The sequence below is a fragment of the Podarcis erhardii genome, assembly GCF_964252035.2.
Source record: "Podarcis erhardii genome assembly, chromosome: 3".
Lineage (NCBI taxonomy): Eukaryota > Metazoa > Chordata > Lepidosauria > Squamata > Lacertidae > Podarcis > Podarcis erhardii.
This window is the reverse complement of record NC_138507.1, coordinates 47911093-47926567: the sequence shown is the minus strand read 5'-3', so window position 1 is coordinate 47926567 and position 15475 is coordinate 47911093.

The window sequence follows — 15475 nt, the reverse complement described above, 5'->3', positions numbered from 1 at the left end:
TGATGCATAATTAGTTGAATGGTGGTAATACAACAAAAAAGTTGTTAATATCTATCTTAATTTTTTCCCCCATTAAGAGTAGGACCAGTGTAGGGAGATGCAGGGGTCAACTGTCTCAAGAAATTAACTATATCCTTGGAGTGCTTTTGAGTTTGAGTTTTACATTGTGGCTACCTCTACTTCACCAGGCTGTAAAATACTTTTAAAAAATCAACACCAATCTGGTGAAGCGAAGCCCCATACAGGACTGAGCTGGAAATGGACTAGGCAGTTAAGAATAAAACTTGACTTCCATTAGCAGCATTGTTCTATCCATTAAATGTGGATTATGTGGAAACTACATGATATATTTAAAATGTAATGCTTTCCATTGATGCATATTATCACAATATGAAGTTGCACTTTAAGTGAAGCGGGTTTATTCATGCCAAAGATCTGTGTTCACATATTACTTTTGTCACTTAGTGTTGTTTGCTATGTTTTTAAGACATTAGATTTTCAAAATATGTCTGAAATGCCCTTGTTGCGAAAAAATAATTGGCTTTGTAAAATAAATTCAGTCTACCTAACGGAGGCAAATTTATTGCTATCAGCTTTATATAAAATAGATCCTAAGCAAACTTTATATATATTCCAGACAGCAGGCTGTGCAACCATAATCAATCAGGAGAATTTTAAACCAAGGAAAAATATATATATTCTAAACATCTGACGTGGTAGTTATTTATGTGTGGTGTGTGTGTGTGTTTTTTACTGTTCCCTGATAAACCTTGCAGGTTGAAGGCAAAGTATAATTCTATGTGACAGGAATTTTTCCAATATTATGAGAATATCTTGGAACAAATGACAATGAATTAGGGAGTGATCATATAACTAACGATGGTGATTTAGAAAATGGTAAGAGATGTTGAAAATGACATCTTAATCAACCAGCAGCTAAAACCTCAGGCGCCACATGGAGAGAGAGAAAATGAAGATGGAAACCAAAGATGTTTGGGAAGCCATTATAGAGCTGAAAGATGATATTCATGCACTGGAAAATGTCACTGAAGTGCTGTCATTTTAATGCTATCAAGGGGAGAGATAAAGAACATCAGAACAGTTTCACAAGCCTATCTGCAGATCTCAAAACTTAATAAGCAGTTATTCCAGCTTGTATAATGTGGTTTTTCACCAAACTGGTCCCAAGCTCATTGCTTTATAACCTTATATTTAAAATGTAATGCAACGTTTTATTTTATTTTTATTTATTTATTTTTACAAACTTTATTGTAACATTTCAAAACAATTGCCAAGCATAAAGTGTTGTATTCCAGGACAAATGCATGAATAGATGTTAAGTCTTTGTTTTTTTTATAAAAAAAAGTGGCGGAGAGTGTTTTGGTTTATTTGGATGTCTCAGTTCTTCTGAAGTAGAGCAATACATGGTCCATTACAATCATACTTCGGACAGAAACCATAGAAATCGAGGGCCAAAGTTCACTGAACTATTTGTAAGATTGCATATGATATGAGAGCGCATTTGCGCAGTAAGAAGCATGACCCTTTCCATTCTGAGCCACATACTCAAATTCTAAAAACATGGTTTTTATTTGAGCATACTAGCCTAGATTTAATTAAGAAAGACTATTCTGTAGAAGACCAAAGGCTTGTCTTCTCCAGCAGTGTCCCTTGGAAAATGTATTGTGATTAGTGACCCCTTCTTGTTTGTTGCCAGCATTTAGTGATGACCACTTTTGGTTCTTAAATTGCAACACCAACTCCTCTAAAAATGTCAGTAGTTCATGTTAAATTGTGATTATGAGGAAGCATTTTTAAAGTGCAATGTTGGGATTTGGAGTATGAATTCCAAGTAACATTTAAAAAATGGAAAAAGCATTTATCAGCACCTTTCATGCCACGGTGCAGAGTCATGAGAAATGATAGAAAACAACAATTTTTGAAAAATAAAAATCAATTCAGAAGCATCAGCCCCACAATCTGAGACACAACCAGCCTGCACTGAAGAAAATCTGTAGTTTTTTTATTTTGCAAATCCATAAAGAAGACTGGCAGCAGGGTGAGGTTAAACAACTGGGCCTTTAAGTGAGCGAGTATAATTTCCCTGCTAGGAATTCTTTTGAGAAAGATCTCTTGCAAATCTCCCACTTGGATCTCTATGTCAGTTACTTTATGGAGAATTTCTTACTATAGACAGAAAATAATCCCTTTACAAGAAAGATTATCCACAGTTATTACATTGCATAACAATTAAATATATTAGTAAGAGTCTTGGATTGTATCTCCTAATGAAGCTCCAGGTTTCTCATTTTAACTTGGCTCCACCATTCTCCGCATTGATGAGGCCTCCTAATGAACGTTGTATGGTTGGTGTTGGCAAATTGCGGCTGCTGCTGGCCACTGAAGAAAGCTCAGATCTTTTCTTGCACTTCACATTGCTTAGTAGTTCCTGTTGTAAATTCCAAATGCACACACAGAAGTACTTATTTGTGAAAGCCGCATATCATTTCAAAATTCTACTCAGTAATCTGCAGTTAAGGACCCGTAATTTTTCCTAATAACTTTGGAACGGGGCTGGGGAACCTCAGGCCCATGGGGCAAATACATACCTCTGGTCTTCTCTGTCTGGCCCTTGAATTTCTTCCCTAGGCCCTATCCCTTACCACCCACCCCTACTTTGCATCTTTCCTGGGTGTTTTTACTTGGTTGAAATGAGTGATTGTCTCCTGTTGGTGCTTCTTGCTTTGATGGGTGGCTGGAGGCTAGTGGGGGTGTAGACACTAGCCTAGCTGTGTAAAAGTAACAATTCACTTTTGTTGCTCTGCTCACTTTTTCCTCTGGCCCTGCCCTGCTAGTGCCATGCGTCTTCCAGAAAGGAATGCATCCCAAGGGATGAAAAGGGCTTCCTGGTCCCTGCTTTGGAAGATGCTGAAGGAACTAAAATTTCTGCCTCAAAACTTGCATTTTGTTTATTTTAAAGTCATTCCAATTCTTGTTTGGAGTTCGTCTTGCATAAAAATTCAAAAGGATGTGAATTTGGGTGAACAACTGATGTGGTGAGAAAATCTTGGCAATTTATTTTACTGCTTCAAGAAAGTTTTTGAACAGATCCTAGATACATAGTTGGTTCAAGCGGTCATTCTAATCATGGCACAAGTCAAATTCTGTGTTTTTCAAGGACTTGATGAATCCTACTCTTACTTTTGGAGGGCAGATCAGTCAATGGCTACTGCACTGCTTTTGTCATCTCCATTTTCAGATCTGGGTTCCAGATACAGAGCCAGTTGCCTTCAATCTTTATCTAAAAGCCATTTGTGTAATCCCAGTGCACAAATGCAAGTTCATTTCAAAATGAATTGTGTAGGAGTCAGAGGAGATCGAAGTTAAAAGTGGCTGCATTGCCGTTTTCCAAATAGCTGTTGACATGTTTAGCTCGACTTCAGAAAAGAATGTGGAAAGTGATGTTTGAAAGTCAAAATCATCACCAATAGTTAACTTATTTGCAAATAAGAATAAGAATTCCACCCTCCAACAAAATATCTGGATGGTACACTGCAATATACGTTTTTAAAACGTATTAAAAGCAGTACAGAGCAATTATTAAAATGAATGGCTACTTAAGAAAAAATTAAACTGCATGGGCCTGTAGGCAAAAATAGTCTTCAAGAGATGCCTGAAAGTCAAAAGCGAGGCTGCCTGCCAAATATCTGCAGGAAGAGAGAGCATCAGACCAGCGATATTAAATGCCTGGCTTCCAGTGGAGGCCAGTCAGGCTTCTGTTACATGTGGGACAACTAGCAGCCCCCCTCTGGACGATCTGAGTGCTCAGACTGTGACATATCCCTGTGTGCATCCCTACATTTATATATAAACTTAATATATTGCTGTCATTACATGTCCCTTCAAAGGTGAAGCACTGCTTTTCCTTTGCTGCTTATTAACATATTAGAAGCCATTATTGCAAACTAGATTCTTTGGACCATGAGCATTCACACCTTGAAGCAGTAGTGCAGCCCATTAATTGGCACAGACTGAGAGATGCTTTCACACTGTGCTTCCAGTGGTATCTTTCCTCCCTGCTGCTAAGTGTTACAACTCTTCCGTTTAGAACAAACTTCTGTTACCAATTACACTTGGTGGAAGGTTGCTGGGGGGTTTTCACCCAACTTTGTTTATTTGCCATCATTAGGGATTAATTGCTCTCTGTAATATCGCTCCCAGTGTCAGTTTCTTGACTATCATTTATCTGGGGTTTTTTGAGAATGTGAAAGTTAAGTTTCACTTAAATTCCTGGGTAGGAATTGGACAGTCAAGGGAGTGTGTGTGTGTGTGTGTGTGTGTGTGTGTGTTAATGCTGTGCACTGAAGCTGCTTGGGTTTTCAAATTATTTCCACTATTTCTCTTGTATTTTTACCATTCAGATTCAGTTCATTTGTCTTTTTTAGTTTCACTTTGTGTTTCAGGAAAAAGAAGATGAAGATGAGCCTCTGAAATGGGCTGGGTGGCAGCCTCCCCAAACAAGAATCATGTTGCCCTTTGAGTCATTGGAGAAGGTAGTTTTTTGCCCCCGTCAGGAATTTAGAAGTAGTAGGGTTTTGTTTGTTCTCAGTGCAAGTTACTGGAAATGCAGACTGGCATTTGCCACAAAGAAGTGTTTGCTGTTATTAACGGAGCCATATTGTTAAGTTGTGGGTTGACATAGCAGACGACACAGCGATTTCTCCAAGTAGCTCTTTATTTCGTAAGCTGGAATAGAACTGACTGCAAACAGCTCAGCCGGCCTGCTTTTATAGGCAGCCGGCTGTCAACATTGTAACAACAACAGCCCAGAGTTCCCGCCTAAAATAACTGACGCGGACCTGAGGGAAAACTATCTACAGACCTGATTGAAAACTATATACAGTATCCCCCTGCTGGCCCAGGGTGAAACTTCACTACATAACACCCCTCCCCACCGAGATAAGGCGTTAGTTACAATCGTAATGGTTTCCTTATATACAGCACTACGCGTAATGGTTCAATTAGGCACAAAAGCATATCGGTTACATTTCCCATACTTAGACCAACAGTGATACATGTCCAACAACATAGTCCTTTAAATAAGTTGGGCGCTTGGGAACTCTGCCAGACCGCCGGGGACTGGTAGCCAAGTCCGGAGGGCCACACAGTTCTTGCTGAGGCTGTGGTGCGACCCTAGGTGGCGTTGGAACCAACTCCCCTGGATCCGCTGCTGTGGGTGGAGCCTCCGCAAGTGGAGTGGTCTGAGTCTGTGGTAAGTCTGGCAGACCCTCTGAAGCGGCTTGGTTCGGCTCCACGCTGGCAGTTTGCGAGGGAGGTGTAGGTGGGGCCTCGCCATCTGTACGTGTCTCTTCTGGAGCCGCAAGCGCAGTTGGGGGCACCTCGGTAGTGTCCAAGTCCCCAACCCTGCGCCTAAGCTGGTCTATGTGCCGTCGCCACAAGCGTCCGTCTTCGAGTGCCACCTGGTACGAGCGAGGTCCCGTGACTCCCACTACTGTGGCTGGCACCCAAGGAATGTCCCCCACATAGTTCCGGGCAAAGACCTGGTTTCCTGGGACAAATGACCGTGGCGCGTTGGCACAGCCTGGGGGTTCAGCCACGGCAAAGTCCGGGTGTAGCCGGTCGAGTGGTGACCTGAGGCGGCGGCCCATAAGCAGTTCAGCAGGACTCCTCCCTGTGGCCGCATGAGGGGTGATGTGTTGCACGAACAAGTATTCGGCGACCCGCTCATGCCAGTCTCCCTGGTCCAGGCGCGCCAGTGCCTCTTTTGTCGAGCGCACCATTCTTTCCGCTTGCCCATTGCTGGATGGATGAAAGGGTGCCGTTAGGGCATGGCGGATGCCCAGTCCCAAAAGATACCGCTCAAACGTGCCTGACGTGAACTGTGGTCCGTTGTCAGAGACAAGGACATCAGGACACCCATGCGTTGCAAACAGGCCTCGCAGCACCCGGATGACAGCTTCGGTAGTGGTGGAGGGCATCAGGGCGACCTCCAGCCATTTGGAATAGGCGTCCACCACTACCATAAAGGTCCGGCCGTGAAAGGGGCCAGCCAGATCGATGTGCACCCTCGACCAGGGTGTCTTTGGCGTCTCCCAGGTGTGTCCCTTAGCTGCCGGTGGTGCAGGCCTCGACTCTTGGCACGCTTGACAGGCGGACACCCAGGCAGTGATGGCATCGTCCATATTAGGCCACCAGACGTAACACCGAGCCAACGCCTTCATTTTGACAATTCCCGGGTGGCCAACGTGCAGAGCCTCCAGGACGCGCTGACGGAGTCCCTGGGGAATCACGACGCGGTCTCCCCACAGCAGACAGCCGCGATGAGCTGAGAGTTCATGTTGTCTGGTTGCGAAGGGCTGGAACTCTGATGCAAAAGGCCCTTGTGGCCACCCCCTCCACACCCAGTTGAGCACCCGGCTGATGGTGCGATCCTGGGCAGACGGGGAGGCCACAGTGGCAGCTGATACAGGCGCTGCCGGAAGATCCTCAATCAGAAGGAGCGATGAAGCTGGAGCCGGGTCTTCCACAAATGCTGGAAGAGGGCAACGGCTGAGGGCGTCGGCATGGCCCATCGATTTCCCCGGGCGATGGATGAGCTGGTAGTGGTAGGCAGCCAGGAAAACAGTCCATCGCAGCATGCGTGGCGAGAGGACCGGTGGAGTTGGACGATCACCGGCGAGGAGGCCCAGGAGTGGCTTGTGGTCAGTGATGAGGTCAAAAGTCCTGCCATAGAGGTATTCATGGAACCTCTTCACTCCAGCCACAAGTGCCAATGCCTCCTTGTCGAGCTGGCTGTAATTCCGTTCCGTCAGAGATAGTGTCCTGGAAAAGTAGGCGAGCGGTGCTTCTCTTCCATCTGGAAAACGGTGACTAAGGACAGCACCGATGCCAAAAGGTGAGGCGTCGCAGGCAAGGACCAGCGGCCTGGATTCACTGTACTGTACCAGCACACTGTCTGATGAAAGGAGAGCCTTAACCGCGTTGAAGGCCGCCGTCTCCCGATGACCCCAGGCCCAAGGCGTCTTTGTACTAAGGAGTCGGTGAAGAGGCTCAGCCACTGTGGCTTTGTGGGGCAGGAACATGTTATAAAAGTTCAGCAGCCCCAGGAATGCCTGCAACTCCGTCTTGTTCTTTGGGGTGGGGGCCTGCTGGATAGCGCGGATCTTGGATGTGGTCGGGTGAAGGCCGGAGGCATCGATAAGATAGCCCAGGAACTCTACCTGTGGAACGGCGATCTGGCACTTCTCCCTCTTTACCTTGAGCCCGGCCTCTTGGAACCTGGTCAGCACGGCACGGAGGCGCTCGAACAGCTGCTGGTGTGAGTCTGCAGACACCAAGACGTCATCAAAATATGGTACCACGCCCGGAAGCCCTTGCAGGAGACGCTCCATAAGGCTTTGGAAGATGCCAGGAGCCACACTCACCCCGAACTGCAACCGGCGGCAACGGAATGCCCCCCGGTGGGTGACGATCGTCTGGGCTTCAGCAGTGGCATCATCGACTGGCAGTTGTTGATAGGCTTGGGCAAGGTCCAGCTTAGCGAAGACCTTACCCTCACCCAGGGAATGCAGCAGGTGTTGGACAACAGGAACCGGATAAGCGTGCTGCTGAAGTGCCTTGTTGATCGTGCACTTGTAGTCAGCGCAGATTCTCACCGACCCATCTGGCTTGACAGGCGTGACGATGGGAGTTTCCCACTTGGCGTGGTCAACCGGCTCCAAAACTCCTTGGGCGATCAGTTTGTCCAGTTGTTCGTCCACCTTAGCCTTGAGAGCAAAGGGAACCCGGCGTGGCTTTAGCTTGATGGGGGCGACTTGTGGATCAAGGCTAAAGGAGATGGGCGTACCTGTATATTGCCCCAAGGTGCCGTCAAAAACCTCGGCAAAGTCTTTGACCAGACCCTCAGTCTCTGCGTTAGAGATGCAGTTGATGCCGGTGACTTCCAGGCCGAGGGCATCAAACCAGTCTAGCCCTAGGAGGCTTGGCCGCTGACCTTCGACCACCACCAACCGGAGCAGGCCCGAAAAATCCTTGAAGGCAATCCGGAACCGGCCAACGCCTACCACGGGAATGTCGTTTCCCTGGTAGTCTCTCAGGTGTACGCGGTGAGAGTCGAGTTGCCTTTTGGACACTCTGGGTACCAGTCTTTTGATGGTGCTCCACGACACGATGGACAGGGCAGACCCGGTGTCGATCTCCATGTCACATGGAGCTCCTTCAATGAGCACCGTGACGTTCAGCTTGCGTCGCGTAGGCGAGTCGGTTTGGCCAATCGTGGTTCCAGACGGGCAGCGGCAGTTGGTGAGAGCGAAACAACTTTCCTTGGCAGACTGGAGGGAAGGCTTGGACTTGCGAGTCGATGAAGGGGGGGTGTCAGACGGAGCCGATCGGCAGACCTTAGCGATGTGGCCCCTTCTGGAACACTTCCTACAGATGGCGTCTCTGAATCGACACTTGGCACGGGAATGGTTGCCTCCGCAGCCGGCACATTCCGGTTGGCCCTTGGACTTCTGTTGGAACTTCCTGTGCTCCCGCTTTGTCTGGTGCACGTCATCGCCTTCACTGGAGGATGCCTCATCACTGCTGGCCTCTTCATGATGCACCGGAACTGGCTCCCTAGCAAGACGCGGGCTGCTGTACTTGCGGATCTCGTGGGCGGAGCGTTCAGCAGCTTCTGAGGCCACAGCCTCCTCAATGGCTTTCTGCAGCGTGAGGTCTGGCTTGGCGAGGAGACGCCGTTGCAGATGGATGTCCCGGACCCCGCAGACGATTCGATCCATCAGGGCATCGTCTAAGTCTCGGAACTCACAGTGCATTGCAGCCTGTCGCAGGGCGGTGGTGTAGTTGTTGATTGACTCCCCCTCTGCCTGGTTCCGGTGGTAGAACGCATGGCGGGCAGCAATCTTGGACGGCTTTGGTGCGTAGTGGTTGCGGAGCTTCTCTTGGATCGTGTCCCATGGTGTTGCCTGGACTGCTTCGGGCGCAACCAATGCTCGGGCCGTCTCAAACACCTCAGGCCCACAGAGGCTGAGGAATAGGCCCCGCTTCCGATCCTTTGATACTGCTGTCAGCTCGTTGGCTTGGAGGTAGCAGTCGAACCGAGCGAGGTAGGAATCCCATGATTCAGAGGCTGGCGCAAACGGCGGTAGAGGCACAAGTGAAGCCATGATTCCGATGCCGGCGTGAAGGGCGATGGATGGAACACAGTGCTCTAGCCAGAACAGTCAGCTCTGAATTGGTTCTGTCCAGTGATTTCGCTCAGTGATTTCGCTCTGTGATTCAGCTCAGTGATTCAGCTCAGTTCAGAGGCTGGCCGCATCTGGCTGTGCTCTGATGTCCATCAATCCCATCCTCGTCGCCAGAGTTAAGTTGTGGGTTGACATAGCAGACGACACAGCGATTTCTCCAAGTAGCTCTTTATTTCGTAAGCTGGAATAGAACTGACTGCAAACAGCTCAGCCGGCCTGCTTTTATAGGCAGCCGGCTGTCAACATTGTAACAACAACAGCCCAGAGTTCCCGCCTAAAATAACTGACGCGGACCTGAGGGAAAACTATCTACAGACCTGATTGAAAACTATATACAGTATCCCCCTGCTGGCCCAGGGTGAAACTTCACTACATAACACATATAATAGAAACACAAACCACAAGTGACAACTTTGTTCCAATGCAACAGTGATAACTATTGTGAGATATGATATGAGACCAACCAGAAATGCCTATGCACCATACTGTTTATGAATTCCCATTACACAATCATAGTTGTATAATGGGAACCATGTTATAATATATGGCACTGCTTACATGCTGAACAACAGTAATCTGTAGATCTAGTCAAGTCAGAGAGCTCTGGGTCCTATGTCATGGAGCTTACTAGGATCATGGCTCTGTTAAGTAACAAAGATATTGGTTTTGTTTCCAGCCCTTGGCCTAGGCTGTGAAAATATACCTGAGAAGGTATATTCTCAGACCATAGCTAGGGTAGTCAATGCCAGGGAAGATGGAGAAGGCTTCCATCCTGTTATAAGGCTGTTTCCTAAGTATCAAATCAAATTAAAGCACAGAATACAAAGATTTGAAGAAAAAATGGAATTTTATCTGTTTGCTTGCAGACACAGAAAACACAAAGCAGATTAAGCTCTTTATCACTAGTATTAGCAGGAGAAGGAGGAGTAACAAATGGAAACAGCAACGAAAATGTTGCTGAGGGTTCTGTTCAGAGTGTCAGCCAGCCCTCTTCCAATAGATTCCATTCCATTCTCCCTCTCCTGTTTTTTTCTGAATTTTCCCAATAGTCAGAAATCATTGCTCATTGGCCTGTTTTGGGAGGCAGCTTTTCTTTCAAACAACTGTCCTTCTGCAAAGCTTGAGCTTGCACACCCCCTTGAAGATGTATCTCTCTTCTGCATGGGGGGTGCCATTCTGGCAATATGGATTTGATTTGATTTCATATTTGTATGCTAATTTCCCAACAACCACGTTGAGGTCAAAGCAACTGACTAGAACAATAAAGCATGAACAGATACAAACAACAATTCCTAAACACAGAAAAAAATCCAATAAAGATATAAGTAAAATAAATGATTCAAAACAATATAGGTAAAATGAATAAAATACATGAATCAGAACAGTTATCGATCACAAAATATGAATTCCTTGTGCTATCTTATATGTCAGAAACAGCAACTGACCGTGCTGGTACTCATCCATGGATATACAGTCATACTTCGGGTTAAAGTCGCTTTGGGTTAAATGTTTTCAGGTTGCGTCCCGCGGCGACCCAGAAGTAACGGAAAGGGTTACTTCCAGGTTTCGCCGCTCAAGCATGCGCAGACACTAAAAATAACATCATGCACATGTGCAGAAGCAGCGAATCGCGACCCGCGAACACGCACACATGGGTTGCGTTCTGCTCAGGTTGTGAACAGGGGTCTGGAACAGATCCCGTTCGCAACCAGAGGTACCACTGTAGTTAACAAAATGTTGCTGTGTATTCTCACCTTGTAGCAGGAACCTTCCTCTTTGTCCATAAATTGTGCATTTCAAGCAGGGGATTCCATTCCTGCTCCCAATTCTCATTTTTCCGTTTCCAGCTGATGCTCAACATTCCACTGCCATTACGCAGGCCCAATCTTCATGGACTTTTTGTACTTCTGCAAACCTCCTTCGTACGCCTTGCTTCTCAGCGGCCCTGTTTGGCTTTGTTTCTACCACCAAAAGTTCACAACAATGTCATTTCATTAGTTTAGTAGTAGCTGTTTGATGCATAATAAACATTAGTTGTTATTGAACTGCAATTCGAGCCACACCCACCTTGAGGCTGGCTGATCCAACTGGCAATATGTAAAAAAGAATGCTTAGCAAGATTGGGAGACGCAACCCGTTGAAGGAGTAAACTCTTGCTATACTCTTACTTTGAAAGTCCTGCTGCTTTAGGGTTGCCATATTTCAATCCCAAAAGTTGAGCTTTTACACACACACACACACACACACACACACACTTTAAAAATGTGATTTTTCAATTGACTTGCCTAAGATCCAGGACAAAGCCACTTTTTCATAAATACCCGCCCACACACTGACGTCAACTCCACCTTTGAAATCCCAGTAATGTCCAGGAAAATCCGGACGTATGACAACCCTATGCCATTTACCTGTTGGTGCCTGCAGCACCCCTGTAAATACCCATCCAGCCTGCACAGATGATTACAAAGATGCAACATCTTGCCCAGCTTTTCTCCTCTGAAGTTTCATGGAATAGCCCCCTTGGGGAAGCACTAATTGTTTTTCACTGGAGCATCTTCTTGTTTTCAGAGTACAGCAAGCCTACTGGGCTGCTCCAGATCAGGTTGTACTGCAGCTGCTGACCGCTTACCCAATCCAAATGTGATTCAGCTTTCATATTTTGCTGATCCTCATCAACGCTTGTGTTTTTTCTGCTGCTACAGAAGTGCTTTCTTTCATAAGGGACCAAATTCAGAGCATTTCTCAGCTATTATTATTATCATTATCATCATCATTATCTGAGAGCTGCATTGGGGCGGGGGGGACCCCTGAAGCTCAATGGATAGTAGCCTATGTGTATATTTTGACGTGGACAGACACTCCCTTTTGTGCTTCTCCGTGCACAGAATGCAAAACTCTTAACATCTTTGATTTAAAACAAGGAAACCCCTACGTAAAGACCTGATCTTGGGAAGGAAGATAATGCAGGCAATTTCCAACACTGAGGCTTGTTACTCGGTGTCATGCAGAGTCAGGAGTTGCCATGGAATCCATTTGCTTCTAAACCAGCTCCTCCTGCTGGAATACTTTCTCATTATCATTTCTACCAGGAACAGCAAAAGGTGCTGAGTAGAAGAAAAATGCTATCAGAGGGCAAAGCCAGTTGTACATCTGGATTGAGTATAGAAATCTAAAATCTACATTCAAAATGGGCTCTCAGCTCCGGGTTACAAGAATGCAAATTGTAGATGTTCCTTAGAAGTTTGGAACAAATAAATAAAACTTCAAATAGCACAGAGCGCAAGCAATATGTTGTATCGGGTGTAGCATTCATTTCCTCAAGAGAACAGACTACTCTTCCCATTTTAGGGCTAGGGAACTGAGACTAAAATATAATATTATAAACAAAGTAACTCAGTGAGTACAGTTAGAACCCAGTTCTCTCTTTTTTGTATATATGTTACTTCTCTTCCAAGCAGTTATTTTTAGAAATACATATACAGTGGTACCTCAGGTTACATACACTTCAGGTTACAGATTCCGCTAACCCAGAAATAGTACCTCAGGTTAAGAACTTTGCTTCAGGATGAGAACAGAAATAGTGGTCCAGGGGTGCAGCGGCAGCTGGAGGCCCCATTAGCTAAAGTGGTGCTTCAGGTTAAGAACAGTTTCAGGTTAAGTACGGACCTCCGGAACGAATTAAGTACTTAACCCGAGGTACCACTGTATTATTGTTTTTGTATTTGCATGAGCTGGGGACAACTGTCACAGGGAGCAATGGTGTTATTTTATTATTTTTAGTAGCAGTAGTTATTTGCTGTATCCTATTTTTTTTCTCCTGGCATGCCTGTGGTTGGCCCAATTCTCACACATTGACCTTTGGGTTCAAGGGCTATCTTCATCCTCCTGACAGCTGTGATTGACCAAAGGGCACCAAGGAACTTTACCAAGGAGTAGCAATTTGAACCTAGGTATTTCTAGTCTAAGTCTAGGGGTTTTTTCCACTATATACCACACAGCTGCTCAAGAGCAGCCTACAAATGCTACACTCATGGCTTCCCACCTAGGCTTCCCACCTTCTGTATCTTGAATAGTAGAATTACATCATGGGCTTTCAGACCACTCCCTGGGACATTAGGAAGACAATTCAGAAGAGATTAGGCAACCTTAAGTATTATTAATGCAAATGGTGCTTGATCACAGACTTGAATAGTTGTATGCAATCCCATTGATATTTTGAAATAGGTAGACCTAGTCTTGGAGAGATATGCATACCATTGCAAGAGTCCAGAAGCACTCTCTCCAAAAATACAGTTCTACCTGAGACTAGTGAAATGAGTGACCCACCCTTTTCTTCTCTGAATCAACGTTCCTGTTCCTTCAGAAATCAGATGAGATCCCAAGTGTTCCTGCTATAACTAGAAAAAAACTTTAAGCCAAACCCAAAGTATGTGGGAATGTTGAGGGTGGCAGGAGAGGATATATTGTTTATTAATATCCTTCCTAACTTGCACTAGCAAATTCCTTTACTTAGCAGAGTGCATTCCCCTTTACGCAGCAGAAAACAAGTTGCTGACTCGTCTGAGCCTTTTACCATTATACAATTCAATCTAGCTCAGACTGAATTGTGTGTTCCTGGTAAGATCCCCTTTTGAATCCCTCCTAAAAGAATAAAGACACCACAGTCTTATCCATAAGTAACAAAAGTAGTTTTACCTACAATCAGGCAGAGCACAGTGTGATCCCTGAAGGCAGGCTTTAGGCTTAAAGTTACAAACATGTACGAAAAGGTTTACCCCATATGGGAGTTGACCTAGTGACTGCAGGCTAGCAGTCCAGGAAGTTTGCAAGTTGAAAGGGAAGATGAAAGAGAGAAAAGTGGCAATGTGACTGGACCTTTAGCCAGGTCTGGAAAGGCCATGCCCACCTACAAGTCACATGCAAAGAAGGATGCCCCAGGAGGAACAGGAAGTTTCCACTGGCTGGACCAAACATTCCCTTGCATGTCCACTCTAGCAAAACAAGGAATGCTGTACTTGACTGCTCCCAATGGATTACATCCCACAAACTACAGTCCCGTAGAGGTCCAGGTACATCCAAGCCAAGGTCATTTAACACAGGCAGTTGAGCAGGCACAGCCCCTCAGCTCTGCTGCCCTTTGGTACTTTGCATGCTGACTGCAGCATCTGGGCTTGATGAGGCAGGTGACCCTCACTTGTTCCAAGCCTACTCCAGCAGAGGAATCACACCCCTCCTCCCAGAGCTAGCAAGCCCCAGCTGGCCAGCTAGGGAGCTGAGTTGTGGGCCCTTGCCTCCTAGAGTGCCACTCCTGCTGCTCCCTACACCTCAGAGCCCACTGTGTTTGTGAAGACAGGGCCCTCTGGCTCTGGTGATGGGTCCTGCTGCTCTGGTTCCTGTACACTGACCTCCATCCCCTCGCCATCCTCCATCACGCCATGAGTACTTCCTTCCCCATTCCCTGCTTGCCCCAGTGTGTCCCAGTCCCAGCTACACCCCTTGCCTGGATCCACTTCCTCCTCTCTGTCATCCTGCCATGACACCATGCTATATATGTGCATGGATCGACACTTCACAATTTACTGCTACACTAGTGTTTTCCTTCCCTGGGTTTGATTGACTGATTAATTTTTTTAAGTGAGGCATCTGGTTCACCATCACCATGAGCCCTGATACTAATAGACTGCAATTCTATACACATTTACCTGGGTTCCCAAGTAAACGAAGGCTGCATTCAGAAAGCACTTTATTCCTTCTTCATAACATTTCATTATTTATTTTTGATTTTATTTAATAAAGTGAAATGTCCTGTATTTTTTAAAAAAATCTCCCCGCCCCTTATCTCAGAGCTACACTTTTTCCTCTCCAGAACCCATTTCACTGTAAAGTCTTGGATACTCTTCTGTCAATCTCCTGTTTGCTGGCTAACCACCTCTCTGCGCCAGCCAGCCAATCTCAATCCAGAACTATTGCTATGGACAGGAGGCCTCACCCATCTCTCTCCAGGCAGAAAAAGAGAATTTTATCTTGCCAGAGCTACTGACTATTTGCCCTAGTTGTACAGTTTTCCTCTCCCTCCTGTTATCAATATCTCAATCCAGCCAATATATCTACTATTAACTGGCCAACCTATTGGGTAGACCCAGGAGATGTTCTGAGCATGCTCAAAGCTGTTTCCTTCAAGGCTACACCTCCAAACAACTCAAAGC